Source organism: Phyllostomus hastatus, unplaced genomic scaffold, assembly GCF_019186645.2.
Source record: "Phyllostomus hastatus isolate PE091 unplaced genomic scaffold, TTU_PhHast_1.1 phas_scaffold_78, whole genome shotgun sequence".
Lineage (NCBI taxonomy): Eukaryota > Metazoa > Chordata > Mammalia > Chiroptera > Phyllostomidae > Phyllostomus > Phyllostomus hastatus.
The window spans coordinates 47,300,998-47,316,791 of NW_025334041.1; positions in this window are offsets into that span (position 1 = coordinate 47,300,998).

Consider the following 15,794-nt stretch of genomic DNA (forward strand, 5'->3'; position numbering starts at 1 on the left):
CAAGTATTAGAACTGTATATACTTTCTTCTCAATAACTTTCCAAAAGAAGTGAAAATGGAAGTACACATGCATTTTTCCCCTAACCTAGCTCAGCAAAATTCAAGAAAAATGTATCGATTAATTTTTACCAAATGCAAGAGAAAACTAATGAATGCTGTAAATCCAATTGCACTTTTACATTACCAAGTTGAGCTACTAAATCATGTTGTATCTTAGAAGGTATATGTAGTATATCATAGAGTTGCAAACAGATTTCAAGGTCACATAATCCATCTGGGAGGCTTTAGTGGGTGAGAACCCAGACTCCATTTTAAGTTCTCTCCAATGCTTTTAAATTTTTAGAGAAGTTTCTTTATATCTAATATACATTTTCTATTATGATTCTTAAGCCTGTCTATTGTTATTTCATTAGAGCATATTTCTTAGTGGCACTAGCATCATCATAACAGCAGTGTAACACAGAAATTAGTGTACAGAGCAGTAAAGCCAGACTTCCAAAGATCAAATCCTAGTTCTACCATTAGCTAGCTGGGTAACCTTGGGCAAGTTACTCAGTGCCTCAGTTTCCTGATCTGCAAAATGTAGACAATAATATCACCTACCTTTACATTTGTTGTGAGGATTAGTTGTTTCACATAAAATGCTTATAGAAGGGATGTAAGTGTTTGGTAAGTATTAGCTATTATACATATGTACATTAACACATGTATAATTTATCTATGGCTGCATAACAAGTTTCTCCCAAAATGAACAACTGAAAACCAAAAACATTTGTCATCTCACAATTTCTGTGGTCCAGGAATTTGGAAGCAGTTTATCTGGAGAGTTAAGATGTTACCTGGCACTACAGTCATCTAAAGGCTTGAGTAAGGCTGAAAGGTCTGTTACCAAGATGGCTACTCAGGCGGCTGTTAGCCCCAGGCCTCAGGCCCTTGGTAGGTCTTACAAAGAGGCCTCTCTTCCCCTGCCTGGATCTTTCTATAGGGCTGCTCCAGTGTCTGCCTTTCTCCAGAAGGAATGGTCCAAGAAAGACCAAAGAGGAAACTGCAATGCTTTTTATAATCTACACGCAGAAGTCAAAATCTATCAATTCCATCACATTATATTCATTAGAAACAAGCATAGCACATGATCAGAGAAGGAAAGTAAAACCAGTTCTTTCTTTTTCTTTTTTATTGAATGTATTGTGGTGACACTGGTTAATAAAAATATATAGGTTTCAGGTGTACAATTCTTTAATAGATCATCTGTGTATTGTATAGTATTCACAACCCCAAGTCAAATCTCCTTCCATCATCATTTGTATCCCCTATACCTTCTTCTACCATCCCCTACCCCTTTTTCCTTCTGGTTGGTAATCACCATACTGTTGGCTATGTCTGTGAATTATTTATTTTTGCTTAATCCCCTCAAATTTTTTACCCCACCCCATGATGCCTTCCTCACTGACAGCTATCAGTCTGTTCTGTATCCATGAATCTGTTGCTATTTTGTTTGTTAATTTATTTTGTTCATTAGATTCCACATATGCATGAAGTTATATGGAACTTGTCTTTCTCTGACTGGCTTAATTCACTTAGCATAATACAATTCGAGTTATCCATGCTGTAACAACAGGTAAGCGTGTTACTGTAGACATTCAGTAGGTGCCCTGGAAAGTATTTCCTATTGGCCAAGATGGTACAGGGGGCGGTCCTTACACTGAACACACCAAAAGCTAGAAATATTAATAGATAGGACCTAAGCCCTTGAAAGCTAGAAAGATGAATGGACAGGTTCCAAGCATGCTGAAAGCTAGAAAGATGAACAGATAAGCCCACAGTGTGCCAAAAGATATCTATAAAAAAGAAACCCTCCATCTTCTATCCCTATAAGAACCACAAGCCTGAGCAAGGGGATGATCTTTGACATGGGGAGTCCACAATTCACACAGGTTGCATGACCCCTGAATAAAGCTCTTTCCTTTTGTACCAACACCTGTCTCACAGATACAGCTTTCCTTGCAGCAGGCAGCAGAACCCACTTATTCCATTACAAGATTTCCTTCTTTTTTTTTTTTAAAGCCAAGTAGAATTCCATTGAGTATATGCATCTAGGTTTTTTTGACCACTCATCCACTGATAGACACTTGAGCTATTTCCAAACTGTGGCTTTTGTAAATAATGCTGCAATGAACATATAAATGCATATATTCTTTTGAATCAGTGTTTTGGGTTTCTTCACATATACAAGTAGAGACAGAAGTGGAATCACTGGGTCACAGGAAGTTCCATTTTTAATTTTGTGAAGTAACTCCATCCATACTGCTTTCCACAGTGGCTATACCAACCTGCATCCCACCAACAGTGCTCAAGTGTTCCCTTTTCTCCACATCTTCACCAGCACTTTTTGTTTTTTGATTTATTGATGATAGCCATTCTGACAGATGCAAGGTGACATTAATTTGTGTTTCTCTTGTGTTGAGCATGTTTTCATATGCCAATTGGTCATTTGTATGTCCTCTTTGGAGAAGTGTCTATTCAGGTCCTTTGCTCACTTCTAAATTGCATTTTTTTTTGGTGTTGAGTTTTTATAAGTTCTGTATAAATTTTGGATATTAACCCCTTATCAAATGGGTTATTGGTGAATATGTTCTCCCATTCATTGGGTTGTCTTTTCATTTTCTTGATGGCTTCCTTTGCTGGACAAAAACTTTTTAGTTTGATGTAGTCCCATTTGTTTATTTATTTTGGGGGTTCCCTTGCCCAAGGCAATATATCAGGAGAAAACATTGCTATGAGATATATCCAAGATTTTACTGGTTATGTTTTCTTCTAGGATTTTTATGGTTTTGAGTCTAACAGTTAAGACTTTAATCCATTTTAAGTTTATTCTTGTTTACTATGTAACAAGGTGGTTTATTTATTTTTTTGCACATATCTTTCCAATTTTACCAACATCATTTATTGAATAGACTATCTTTACCCCAATGTATGTTGTTGCCTCATTTATCAAAAAACATTAATTGACTAAAAGGTGTGGGTTTATTTCCTAGCTCTCTATTCTGTTCCATTGATCTATATGTCTGTTTATGCCAGTACCATGCTGTTTTGATTTCTATGGGCTTGTGGTATAGTTTGATAGAAGGTTAGTGTGATTCCTCCCACTTTGTTAGTCTTTCTCAAGATTGCTGTGACTATTTGGGGTATTTGGGGTACCATATTCATTTTTGGCATATTGTAGTTCTGTGAAATACTTGGTATCTTGATAGGAATTGCATTGAATCTAGATTGCTATGGGTAGTATGAATATTTTAATGATGTTAATTCTTCCTATCCATGGACACGATGTATGCTTCCACCTATTTGTATCTTCTTCTGTTTCTTTCTTCAGTGTTTTAAAAAATTTCAAGTACAGGTCTTCTACATCCTTGGTTAAATTTATTCCTATGTATTTTATTTGTTTTGAAGCAATTGTTAATGAGATTGTTTTATTATTATTAATGAGTTTCCCTTTCTGATAGTTCATAATTGGCATATAAAAATGCAACTGATTTCTGGATATTTACTTTGCATCGTGCTACTTTGCTGAATTCATCAATCAGTTCTAGTAGTTTTCTGGTAGAATCTTTAGGGTGCTCTATGTACAGTATTATGTCATCTACGAATAGTGACAGTTTTACTTCTTCCTTTTCAATTCAGATGCCTTTATTTCTTCTTTTTGTCTGATTGCTGTGGCTAGGACTTCCAGTACTATGTTGCATAAGAGAGGTGAAAGTAGGCATCCCTGCCTTGTTCCTGATCTCAAGAGAAACACTTGTACTGCTTGCCCATTGAGTTGGCTGTGGTATTATCATATATACCACCTTTATTATTTTGAGATATGTTCTCTTTATTTCCATTTTGCTAAGGATTTTTGTCATAAATCTGTGCTGGATTTTATCAAATGCTTTCTCTGCCTTTATTGATTTGATCATGTGGTTTTTACCCTTCTTTTGTTTATGTGGTGTATCATGTTTATAGATTTGCAGATACTGTACCAACCTTGCATTCCTGGAATAAATTCCACTTGGTCATGGTGTATGATCATTGTAATATATTACTGTATCCAGTTTGCTAATATTTTGTTGAGGATTTTAGCATCCATGCTTATCAGTGGTGTTGGCCTATAATTTCCTTTTTTATAGTGTCTTTATCTGGTTTTGGAATTAAGATAATTTTGGTCTCATAAAATGAACTTGGGACTCTTTCCTCTTCTTGAATTTTTTGGAATACTTTGAGAAGGATAGGTGTTAGGTCTTCTTTGAATGTTTGGTAAAATTTTGCCTGTGAAGCCATCCAGTTGAGGACTTCTCTTTGTTGGGAGTTTTTTGATAACCAGTTCATTTTCACTAGGTGTGATCTGTCTATTCAGATTATCTGATACTTCCTGATTCAGTTTTGGGAGATTATATGCTTCTAGAAATTTATCCATTTCATCCAGATTGTCCAATTTTCTGGCATATATTTTTTGTAATATTTTCTTACAATCCTTTGTATTTTGGGGGGGGTCAGTTGTTACTTCTCTTTCATTTCTGATTTTATTTGGGTCCTCCCTCTTTTTTTCTTGATGAGCCTGCTTACAGTTTTGTCAATATTGTTTATCTTTTCAAAAAACCAGCTCTTGTTTTCATGGATCTTTTGTATTTTAGTCTCTATTTCATTTATTTTTGATCTGATCTTTATGATTTCCTTCCTTCTACTCACTCTGGGTTTTGTTTGTTATTCTTTTTCAAATTCCTTAGAGTGTAAAGGTAGATTATTTATTTGATGTTTTTCTTGTTTCTTGAGATAGGCCTTCATGCTATGAATTTTGCTCTTAGGATGGCTCTTGCTATGTCTCATACATTTTGGGTTGTTTTGTTCTCATTTTCATTTGTTTCAAGGTATCTGGGATTTCTTCCTTGATCACATTATTAACATATTTATTATTTAGTAACATGCTATTTAGCTTCTGTGTCTTTCTGTGTTTTCCATTTTTTTTCTTTTTATTGATTTGTAGTTTTATACCATTATGGTCAGGGAAGATGCTTGATATGATTTTAATCTCTTAAATCTAACAAGACTTGTTTTGTGTCCTAATATGTGGTCTATTTTAGAAAACGTTCCAAGTACACTTGAAAAGAATTCATATTCTGCTTCTTTGGGATGAAGTGCTCTGAAGAAATCAATTAAATCCATATGATCTAGTGTGTCACTTAAGACCACCATTTCCTTGTTAATTTTCTCTTTGGAAAATGTATCCATTTATGTCAATGGGATGATAAAATCCCCTACTATGGCTTTATTACTGTAAATCTCTCCCTTTATGTCTTCAAGGTTTGCTTTACATATTTTGGTACTCCTGTATTGGGTACATAAAAGTTTACAAGAGTTATACCCTCTTGTTGGATTGCTCCCATTATCACTGTGTAGGCTTTCTTTGTCTCTTACTATAGCTTTTAAAGTCTATTTTATGAGATATAGCCATTGCTACCGCAGCTTTTTTTCCTTTCCCATTTGCATGAACTATCTTTTCTCTACCCCTTTACTTTTAGTCTTTCTGTATCTTTCATTCTGAGGTGGGTCCCTAGTAGATAGCACATATATGGGTCTTGTTTTCCTATCCATTTAGCTACCCCATGTCTTTTGATTGGAGCATTAAAGGCATTTACATTTAAACTGATTATTGATAGGTACATACTTATTGCCATTTTATTCTTTTAACTATGTTCCTTTTTCCTCCTCCTCCTCCTTCTCCTCCACCTTCTTTTTCAAGCTGGCCCTTTAACGTTTCTTGTAATGCCCATTTGTCAGCAATGAACTCCATTAACTTTTTCTTCTCTGGGGAGCACTTTATTTCTCCCTCAATTTTAAATGATAGCCTTGCTGGGTAAAATAGTCTTGGTTGTAGGTCCTCACTGTTCATCACTTTGAATATTTCATGCCAACCCCTTCTGATCTGAAATGTTTCTGTTCAGAAATCAGCTGACAGTCTTATGGGAGCTCCCTTATGTGTACTGTCTTTCTCTTGTAAATTTAAGATTCTCTCTTTGTCTCCAAACTTTGCCAATTTAATTATGATGTTTCTTATTGTCAACCTCTTTGGGTTCATCTTATTTGGGATTGTATGCAGTTCCTGAACTTGTATACCTTTTTCCATCACCAGGTTAGGGCAGGTTTTGGTCATTGTTTCTTTAGATAGGTCCTTGATCCTTTGCTATCTCTCTTCTCCTATGATGCTAATATTGTTATGCTTCATGTTGTCTGAAAAGTTACTTAAACTATTTTAATGTTCATGGATTGGAAGAATTAATATCATCAAAATGTCCATACTACCCAAAGCACTTTACACATTCAATGCAATTCCTATTGAAGTACCAATGGCATATTTCACAGAAATAGAACAAACACTTCAAAAATTTATATGGAATTATAAACAACCCCGAATAGCTGCTGCAATTTTGAGAAAGAAGAGTAAAGGAGGAGGGATCACAATACCCGACACTAAACTATACTACAAGGCCACTGTAATCAAAGCAGCCTGGTACTGGCATTAAAAACAGGCACATAGACCAATGGAAAAGAACAGAGAGCCCAGAAATAAGCCCAAGTCTCTATGGTCAATTAATATTTGACAAAAGAGGCAGCAACATAAAATGGAGTAAAAATAGTCTCTTCAAGAAATGGTGTTGGGAGAACTGGACAGCCACGTGCAAAAAAATGAAACTTGAGCACCAACTTACACCATATACAAAAATAAATTCAAGGTGGATAAAAGACTTAAATATAAAACGTGACACCATTAAAGTCCTAGAGGAGAACGTAGGTAGGAAAATCTCAGATATTTCATGAAGAAACTTTTTACTGACTTGTCCCCTAGAGCAAGGGACATAAAGGAAAGAATAAACAAATGGGACCTCATCAAAATTAAAAGCTTCTGCACAGCTAAAGAAAATAGTATCAAAATTAAAAGAGAACCAACTGTATGGGAAAACATATTTGCCAATGATACATCAGACAAGGGTTTAATCTCCAAAATATATAAAGAACTTACAAGACTGCACTCTAAGAAGACAAGGAATCCAATTAAAAAATGGGCAAAGGACTTGAACAGACACTTCTCCAAGGAGGGCATACAGAGGATCCAAAGACACATGAAACGATGTTCAATATCGCTAGCTATCAGAGAGATGCAAATTAAAACCACAATGAGATACCACTTCACACCAGACAGAATGGCCATCATAAACAAAGCAACAAACAACAAGTGTTGGAGAGGATGTGGAGAAAAGGGATCCCTAGTGCACTGCTGGTGGGACTGCAGACTGGTGCAACCACTATGGAAAGCAGTATGGAACTTCCTCAGAAAACTAAAAATGGATCTGCCTTTTGACCCTGCAATTCCACTGCTGGGACTCTATCCTAAGAATACTAAAACACCAATCAAAAGAACCTGTGCATCCCAATGTTCATAGCAGCACAATTTACAATAGCTAGATGCTGGAAGCAACCAAGATGCCCATCAGTAAATGAATGGATCAAAAAACTATGGTACATTTACACAATGGAATTCTATGCAGCAGAAAGAAAGAAGGAGCTCCTACCCTTTGCAACAGCGTGGATGGAGCTGGAAAACATTATGCTAAGCGAAACAAGCCAGGCAGTGAAAGACAAATACCATATGATCTCACCTTTAACAGGAACCTAAATAACAAAACAAAGAAACAAGCAAAAATATAACCAAAGACACTGAAATAGAGGCCAGGCTGACAGTGCCCACAAAAGAGAGTAGAGGGAATTTAAGGGGACAGTGGGAAGGGTTCACAGGAACAAACTTAAAGGACACATGGTCATAAACTAAGGGGAGGGTGGTAATGGGAGGGAAGTGGGGAGGGGTGGGAGGGGGGACTGGATTGGGAGTAAAAAGGAGAAAACTGTATTTGAACAATGATTAAAATAAAAAAAAACTATTTTAATGTTTTAAAGCTCTTTTTTCCTTTTGCTGCTCTAATTGGGTGTTTGTTTCTACCTTGTCTTCCAAATCGCTGATTTATCCTCTATTTCATATAACCAACTCTTTATTCCTTCCAGTTTATTCTTCAATTCAGATATTGCATTCTTTATGTTTTTGTTATTTACTGACTGTGTGTGTGTGTGTGTGTGTGTGTGAGAGAGAGAGAGAGAGAGAGAGAGAGAGAGAGAGAGAGATGACAATTCATTGTTCCATTTATGTATGCATTCATTGGTTGATTCTTCCATGTGCCCTTACCAGATCAAACCTGCAACCTTAGTGTATCAGTACAATGCTCTGACCAAGTGAGCTACCTAGCCTGGGCTGTATTCTTCACTTATGACTGGTCTTTTTTTATGGTTTCAATGTTCTTTTTCATGCTGTTGCACATCCTTATAACCATTACTTTGAACTCTATACCTGATAAATTGTTTGTCTCCATTTTATTTAATTATTTTTCTGAGAATTTCTCCCATTCTTTCATTTGGCATTTTTTAAAATTATATTTTACTGATTATGCTATTACAGCCATCCTGACTTTTCCCTCTTTTCCCCCCTCCCCCCCACATCCCCTACTCCCTCAGACATCCCTCACCATAGTTCATGTCCATGGGTCATGTGTATAAGTACTTTGGCAACTCCATTTTCTATACTGTATTTTACATCCCCATGGCTATTCAGTAACTACCTATTTGTATTTCTTCATCTCATCACCTCTTCATCCACTGTTGCCCTCCCCAACCCATCAGGCAACCATCTAGTAACTAACTTCTTTTCTCTTGCTGCTTTTAAGAGTATCTCTTTATCTCTAATCTTTGGCCTTTTAATAGTGATGTGTCTTGGAGTGGGCCTCTTTACATCCATCATAACTGGGACTCTCTGTGCTTCCAGGACTTGCATATCTATTTCCTTCACCATGTTAGGGATGTTTTCTTTCACTGTTTTTTCAGATAGTTTTCCAATTTCTTGCTCTTTCTCTTCTCATTCTGGTACCCCTATAATGCAAGTGTTGAACCTCTTGAAGTTGTCTCAGAGGCTGTTAACACTATCCTCATTTTTTTTTTATTCTTTTTTCTTCTTCTTGTCCTCATAGGTTGTTTTTTGCTTCCTTATGTTTCAAATCATGGATTGGCTTGTGGCTTTATCCACTCTGCTGTTGTTTCCCTGTAAATTGCTCTTTATTTCAGTTAGTGTATCCTTCATTTCTGACTGGTTGTTCTTTACACTGCTGAAGTCCTCACTAAATTCCTTGAGCATCCTTATGAACTATGTCTTGAACTCTGCATCTGTTAAGAGTTCTCATCTCAACTTCATTTAGCTCTTTTTCTGGAGTTTTGATCTGTTCTTTCATTTAGGCCATGTTTCTTTGTCTCTAATTTTGGCAGCCTCCCTGTGTTTGTTTCCATGGTAGAGCTGCTTTGACTCTGTGTCTTGGTACTGTGGCCTAATGTAGTAGTTGTCCTGAAGGGTCCAGTGGCACAGCCTAAGCTACCACCCAAACTCAGTACTTGAGGTGCACTCTTTGTGTGGGCTGAGTACATCCTCCTCACATAGTTGAGCCTTGGTTGCTGTTGGCAGTTCAATGGGAAGAACTTATCCAGGCCAGTCAGCTGCAGGGATTGGCTGTGACCACTGACCACCAATGTCTGCCCTCCATGGAGGATGAGCTGTGCAAGGGCATGGTGCTGGGCTCTGACATGGTCTGTAGCTGTCCACTGGGTGCACTGGCTCTTGGGCATCCAGGGTGGTGCAGCCCAAGGTCAGCCCCCACATATGTTTTGCCTAGGGCACCCTGCTTGAACCTTAAAGCAGTCTGAGATGGCTGTTACTTGTGCTGGCCTGGGAGATTCCCAGGTGAATCCTAGCTGTGAATCTAATCTGGCTGTAGCTAGGGCTCACTGAAGCCAGCTGTCCCTTTTTTGATAGGATTTAGGAGCCAAGACTATCCATTCTTATGGAAAAGCAGCTTGAGCTGGGCCGTAAATTTGGTGGGGTAGAGCCTGTGAGGATCTCTAAGGCAGGTCAGTGTTAGTCAGGTTGATGGAGTCTCAGATATGGCACCAGCTTGCCAGCTCTGTGTGGGGAGGGTTTACAAAAGTGATAATGGCTTCTGTTCACCTTGATGCCAGACACTTCAGTTTCTCTCTGTATACCACTGGTGTCTTTCAAGGTGCTACCCTGGTGCTGCAGCTCAGAGGGAGTAAGTCTGAGTAGGTGAGTCCATGTGTGGGATCTTTAAGAGGAACTGCTTGGAGGTCTAGCAGTTTCTCCCACCAACTCAATCCCTGCTGGTTTTTGCAGTCAAAAGTGGGGACTTATCTTCTTGGCACTGGAATCCTGGTCTGGGGGGAGGCCTTGGGTCTCCTTGCTCCTGAGATATCTCTTCTGAATTTTTATCCACATGTTTGTGGGACCAGCCCATTCTGTGTCTGCACCCCTCCTACCAGTCCATATGGATGTGGTTTCCTTAATTCCATAGTTGTCAGAGTTCCATTCTACTTAATTTCATAGTTGTCAGACTTCCATTCAGCTCATTTTCTGATGTTTCTGAGTGATGGTTGTTCTATATTTTAGTTGTAATTTTGATATGTGTAAAGAGGCAAGTTATGTCTGCCGATGCTGCCATCTTGGCTGGAGTGGGGCATTTTCTTTGTCTCTTCATTTTGGCTACCTCTTTGTGTTTGTTTTTATACATTAGCTAGATCTACTATGACTTCTAGTTTTCCTTTGGTGACCTTATGTAGTAGGTGTCCTGTGAGGCCCAGTGGTGCAGTCCCCTTGATTACCTGAGCAGGGTGCTCGAGAAGTCTCCCTTGTGTGGATTATGTGAGTCCTTCTGTTGTAATTAAGTCTTGATTGATATTGGCCCATTCATCCCTGGAACTGACCCTCAGGCTAGGTGACTATGACGCTCAACCCTAATTGCACTGTGCAAGCTACTATGCGAGAGCTGACCACATGAAGCAGAATCACCTCAGCAGTGTTTGGTGTCTGCCAAAATCTGTCTCTGTATATGTCACTTATGAAGTTAATTGGATCCTGCTCTGATGCTGTCTGAATATGACCACTAAGTTTGTTGGTTCTGTGTCTCTTTAGATGAACTCTGCTGCATACTAATATAGATGCTTCCTGTGACTGGCCCTTAGCAACCTGTATGGAGCTACAAGTGATCCACAGTTTGTTGCTGCCCCTGCTCGTCCTGGGTGCATGCAGGATGAACCAGGCTGTGCACCAAGGCTGGCTTTACCAGCAGCAGGCCCAAGAACAGGTCAGAAAAAGTCCCAAGGCACCCTGAGATTCATCTCTGCCTGTCTCCATGGGCTAGCTGTTTCTTACTCTCAGTCACTGAAAGAACCTCTGGCGGTATTCAAGTTGCATGAGGTAGGTTCATAGTAAGTCACCAGGTAGGGGTAAGTGGTTGTCCTGTGAAGGGGAGGAGCTGATCAGGCTTCAGGGAAGGTGGGGTGTTGTGGCACCCTGGTTCAGAGTCAGACAACTCTGTCTGTCCTGGATTTTGCCCCTATCTTTGTAGGGCAGAGCTACTAAGAATTGGGCAGGTGGGGTCTGTGGAGCCTGGGGAGTGGGTTGGCCACAAGTAAGGAGGGTAGTCCTAGAGGGGGGGAATGGCTCTCACCAAAGTCACTCAACTGCCGCTGACACCCCATGAGTCTGCCCAGACCTGTACACACTGGACAAATCTGGCTCCTTAACTGGGTGTAAGCTCTGTAGAGTTGTGGGAAACATAGTTCAGAGGGTGAGGCTATTGCTTTCCCTCAGACTGATACCATGGAGGGGAGTGCCATACCCAAGAAAGACGGCATGTGCTATATGGAAGAATGACTCAGCTCAGGGATCCTGGTGGCTATTCCTTCAACTCTCTCCCCAGAACCACAAGCCCCAGACTCTCTTTATACAACTCTAGGACTACTCTAGGACTCTAATCCTGTCCATCCTCCCTCTGCTAGAGCCCAGGTTGAGTGACTGTAAACAAAATTTTGTGTGTTGGTCCCTTAAGAGGATGCCTCTATCTCTAATGGACTCTTATGTCTCCCTGACTGACAGAAACTCCACTGGTTTTCACAGCCCAATGTTATGTGTGCATCTCTTCTTGGCTGTGGTGTTCTGAGTTTGGGAGCCCTACTCGGGGTTTAGACCCCATGCTTCTCAGGGGGAATCCTCACAGCCAAGACATTGCTCTGGAACATCAGCCACTGCCCGTGGTAGCAGGACCAGCCCTTTTTGTGCCTCTGCCCTTCCTACAAGTCTCAATGTTACTGCTTTTCAGCTAGTCTGAAGTTGGTTATTCAGGATGATTGTTTTATAATTTAGTGGTAATACCAGTTTGGTCCTCTGAGAAGGTGAGTGTAGCTTTCACCTACTTTGCTGCCATCTTGAATTGCCCCAAAACACTTTTTTTTTCCTGCAGAATTACTTCCTAAGGGGAGAATTACCAGAGAATGTGTGGACATATTCTTAAACCACTACAAGAGGACATTCCTTCTTTCCTTTAGTGCCTCTGATTTGCCAGTGAGAATCTTAGAGACTTCTTATTGAGCAATTGCCTAAACATTAGAAATTAAAGGTAATTTTCAGCTTAACATCTAGACTAAAGAAAAGGGAATTCAGCCCTGGTTGATGTGGCTCAGTGATTTGAGTGCTGGCCTGTGAACCAAAGGGTCGCTAGTTCGATTCCCAATTAGGCCATATGCCTGGGTTGCAGGCCAGGTCCCCGTTGGGGGATACTTGAGAGGCAACCATACATTGATGTTTCTCTCCCTGTCTTTCTCTCTCCCTTCCCCTCTCTCTGAAAATAAAAGAATAAAATATTTTCTTTAAAAAAAGCAAAGAGAGTAGAAACTAGATAGGTCATCTAGAGGAAATCAATAATAATTAAATTTGTTATAAATAAAATGCCTACTGTATATAAGGCTGTTACATGAGCTAGAATTTAAAAAAAAAGATCCTAAATATTTGCCCAGGACTGTATTAGAATGGATTTATAATATTGACTAATATGCCAGCACATATCTAATTAAATTAAATGGTCTGGTGATGATAAACAATGCTGAGCTTTCTCACCCTGGACCCTTTCTTTCAAACATTTAGACATGGATATAGCCATGACAGAATCCTCATCTCTCAAATATTTGAACTCTCTGAGTATAAGAATTTGGTTTTCCATTGCATTGTAATTGATTTTTAAAATCCAGTGTAGCCCTGGCTGGTATGACTTGGTTGGAGTGCCATCCTGTAAACCAAAAGGTTGTGGTTTCAATTTCTAGTCAGGGCAGATAACTCAGTTGTGGGTTTAGTCCCCAGTCAGAGTGTGTATGAGAAGCAACTGATCAATGGTTCTCTTTCACATTGATGTTTCTTTCCTTCTCTCTCTTCCTTCTTTCCCCTCTCTCTAAAATCAATAACCATGTCCTCGAGTGAGAATTTTTAAAATCCAATATAAAATCTAATATAAAAATAAACCGAGTATGATTTTGCTTACAGTTAAACATGTATTCTGTTCTAGCATAATTCAAAATCAATTCTTCAAAAGTGTATATTTTTGCCCGGGCCAGTAGCTCAGTTGGTTAGAGCATCATGACCATATATCGAAGTTGTGGTATCAATCCCCAATCAGGGCACATACAAGAAGCAACCAATGGCCCTGGCTGTTGTGGCTCAGTGGATTGAGTGCTCGCCTGAGAACCAAAAGGTTGCTAATTCAATTCCCAGTCAGGGCACATACCTAAGTTGTGGGCCAGGTACCCAGTTGAAGGTTGCGAGAGGCAACCAATAGATGTATCTCTTGCACATTGGTATTTCTCTCCCTGTCTTTCTCCCTCCCTTTCCCTCTCTCTAAAAATAAATAGCCTTGGCTGGTGGAGATCAGTGGGTTGAACACCAGCCTGTGAACTGAAAAGTCACTGGTTCAATTCCCAGTCAGGGCACATTTTTAAAATTTTTATTGTTACTATGCATAATATATGCATATGCATAAATCATCAGGATACAGTAAAGGAGAGACAGCTGTGTTTAAAAATATTAAACATTACCAATATCTCAAAAGCCCCCCTTGTCTCAACTCAGTTACTACTCCCATGAAGTAACCTTTATTCCAACACAGATGATTAGTCTTCCTGGTTTTTAGTTTATATGGAAATAGAATCATCCACTTTTTAATATTTGCATCTAGCTTCTTTTGCTCAACATTAGTGAGACTGAGTCAGGTGCTGAGTGCAGTAATTTTTCATTTGTTGTATAGCATTCCATTTTATTAATATACCACTTTATTTTAACCCACTGGTGACATTTATTAAACTACTTACTTTTAACCCAAAATTCACACTTCTGTTCTTAGCTTTGTAATGAGGTAGCTGTGTGACTAAGCTAACATTGTTCCTTTGCCAAAGAGCTCCAATTAATTCTGTCAGTTGGGGGCACTAGACAGAGACAGAAAGTCTGGGGAAGTGAGAAGGGACTTGTTACTGCTGCCTGGCACTACTATCATTCCAGCACAAGCCCTTTATAGCAGTAGTTTGTCCCAATCTCAAGTTTTATAGTGCTGCTCAAACCAGCCTCATGTACTCCTTTAAAAGGATAATCAGTACCTGGCAGTAGCCCTCCTCAGACATCTGGGTCCCAGCTCCCTACTCTATACTTCTAGTGTCTCATAAACCCACCTATTTATTTTGTTACCCAGCCCTAGAGATGGTGCTGATTCCTACATTGTTACTGTTACCTCAGCATCCCATTGACCCTCTTTTAGTTTTCCAGTACCTATTCAACCAAACCACATACATACATATTTATGTTTTGTTTACATAACTGATCTAAAAGCAGTAAAAAAGTAAAATAATTTGGTTTTCTCTCTAGACGGTAATGTATACATGATTCTACCAGTAATGGGTAATTGAGTTGTCTCCAGACTGGGCTATTATGACTAGTGTTGCTAAAATGTTCTTGTATATATCTTTTGGTGAATGCAATATGCCTTAAGATGTAATTGCTAAGTCATAGGGTATAATGTGTGTTCACTTTTTGCAGAAATTCCCAAAAAGTTTCCCAGAGTGGCTGTAATAATAATTGCATTGATCTTGAGGCATTCCCAGAATCTCACACCTGATCCTCAGAACTTTTAAAATTTAGGTTACAGCCAATAAACTCCACACTATTGTAAGGTAATCTCTACTTCCAAATTTTTATGTTGCAATCTTAAAAAAAAAACTACACAATGTTGTTTGAGAACATACTTTGTGTCCTTTTTTTTTCTTCCTTTAAAAAAACCAGATTTTATTTATTTATTTATTTATTTTTAGAGAGAGAGGAAGGGAGGGAGAAAGAGAGAGAGAGAGACATCAATGTGTGGTTACCTCTCACCTGGCCCCCACTGGGGACCTGGCACACAACCCAGGCATGTGCCCTGACTGGGAATTGAACTGACAACCCTTTGGTTCGAAGCCCATGCTCAATCCACCAAGCTACACCCACCAGAGTGTGTCCATTTTTTCTTTACTCTCTTGTACAATTTACTTTTTTAATTTTTAATTATATTTTATTGATTATGCTCTTACAGTTGTCCCAATTTTCCCCCCATTACCCTTCTCCACCCAGGACCCCCCACTCCCTTAGGCAATTCCCACACCATTGTTCATGTTCATTGTTCATGTCATGCATAGGTTCTTTGGTACTCCATTTCCTGTACTGTAGTTTACATTCCTATGCCTTTTCTGTAACTACCTATTTGTACTTGTTAATCCCCTCACACCTTCACCCATACCCTCATACCCAC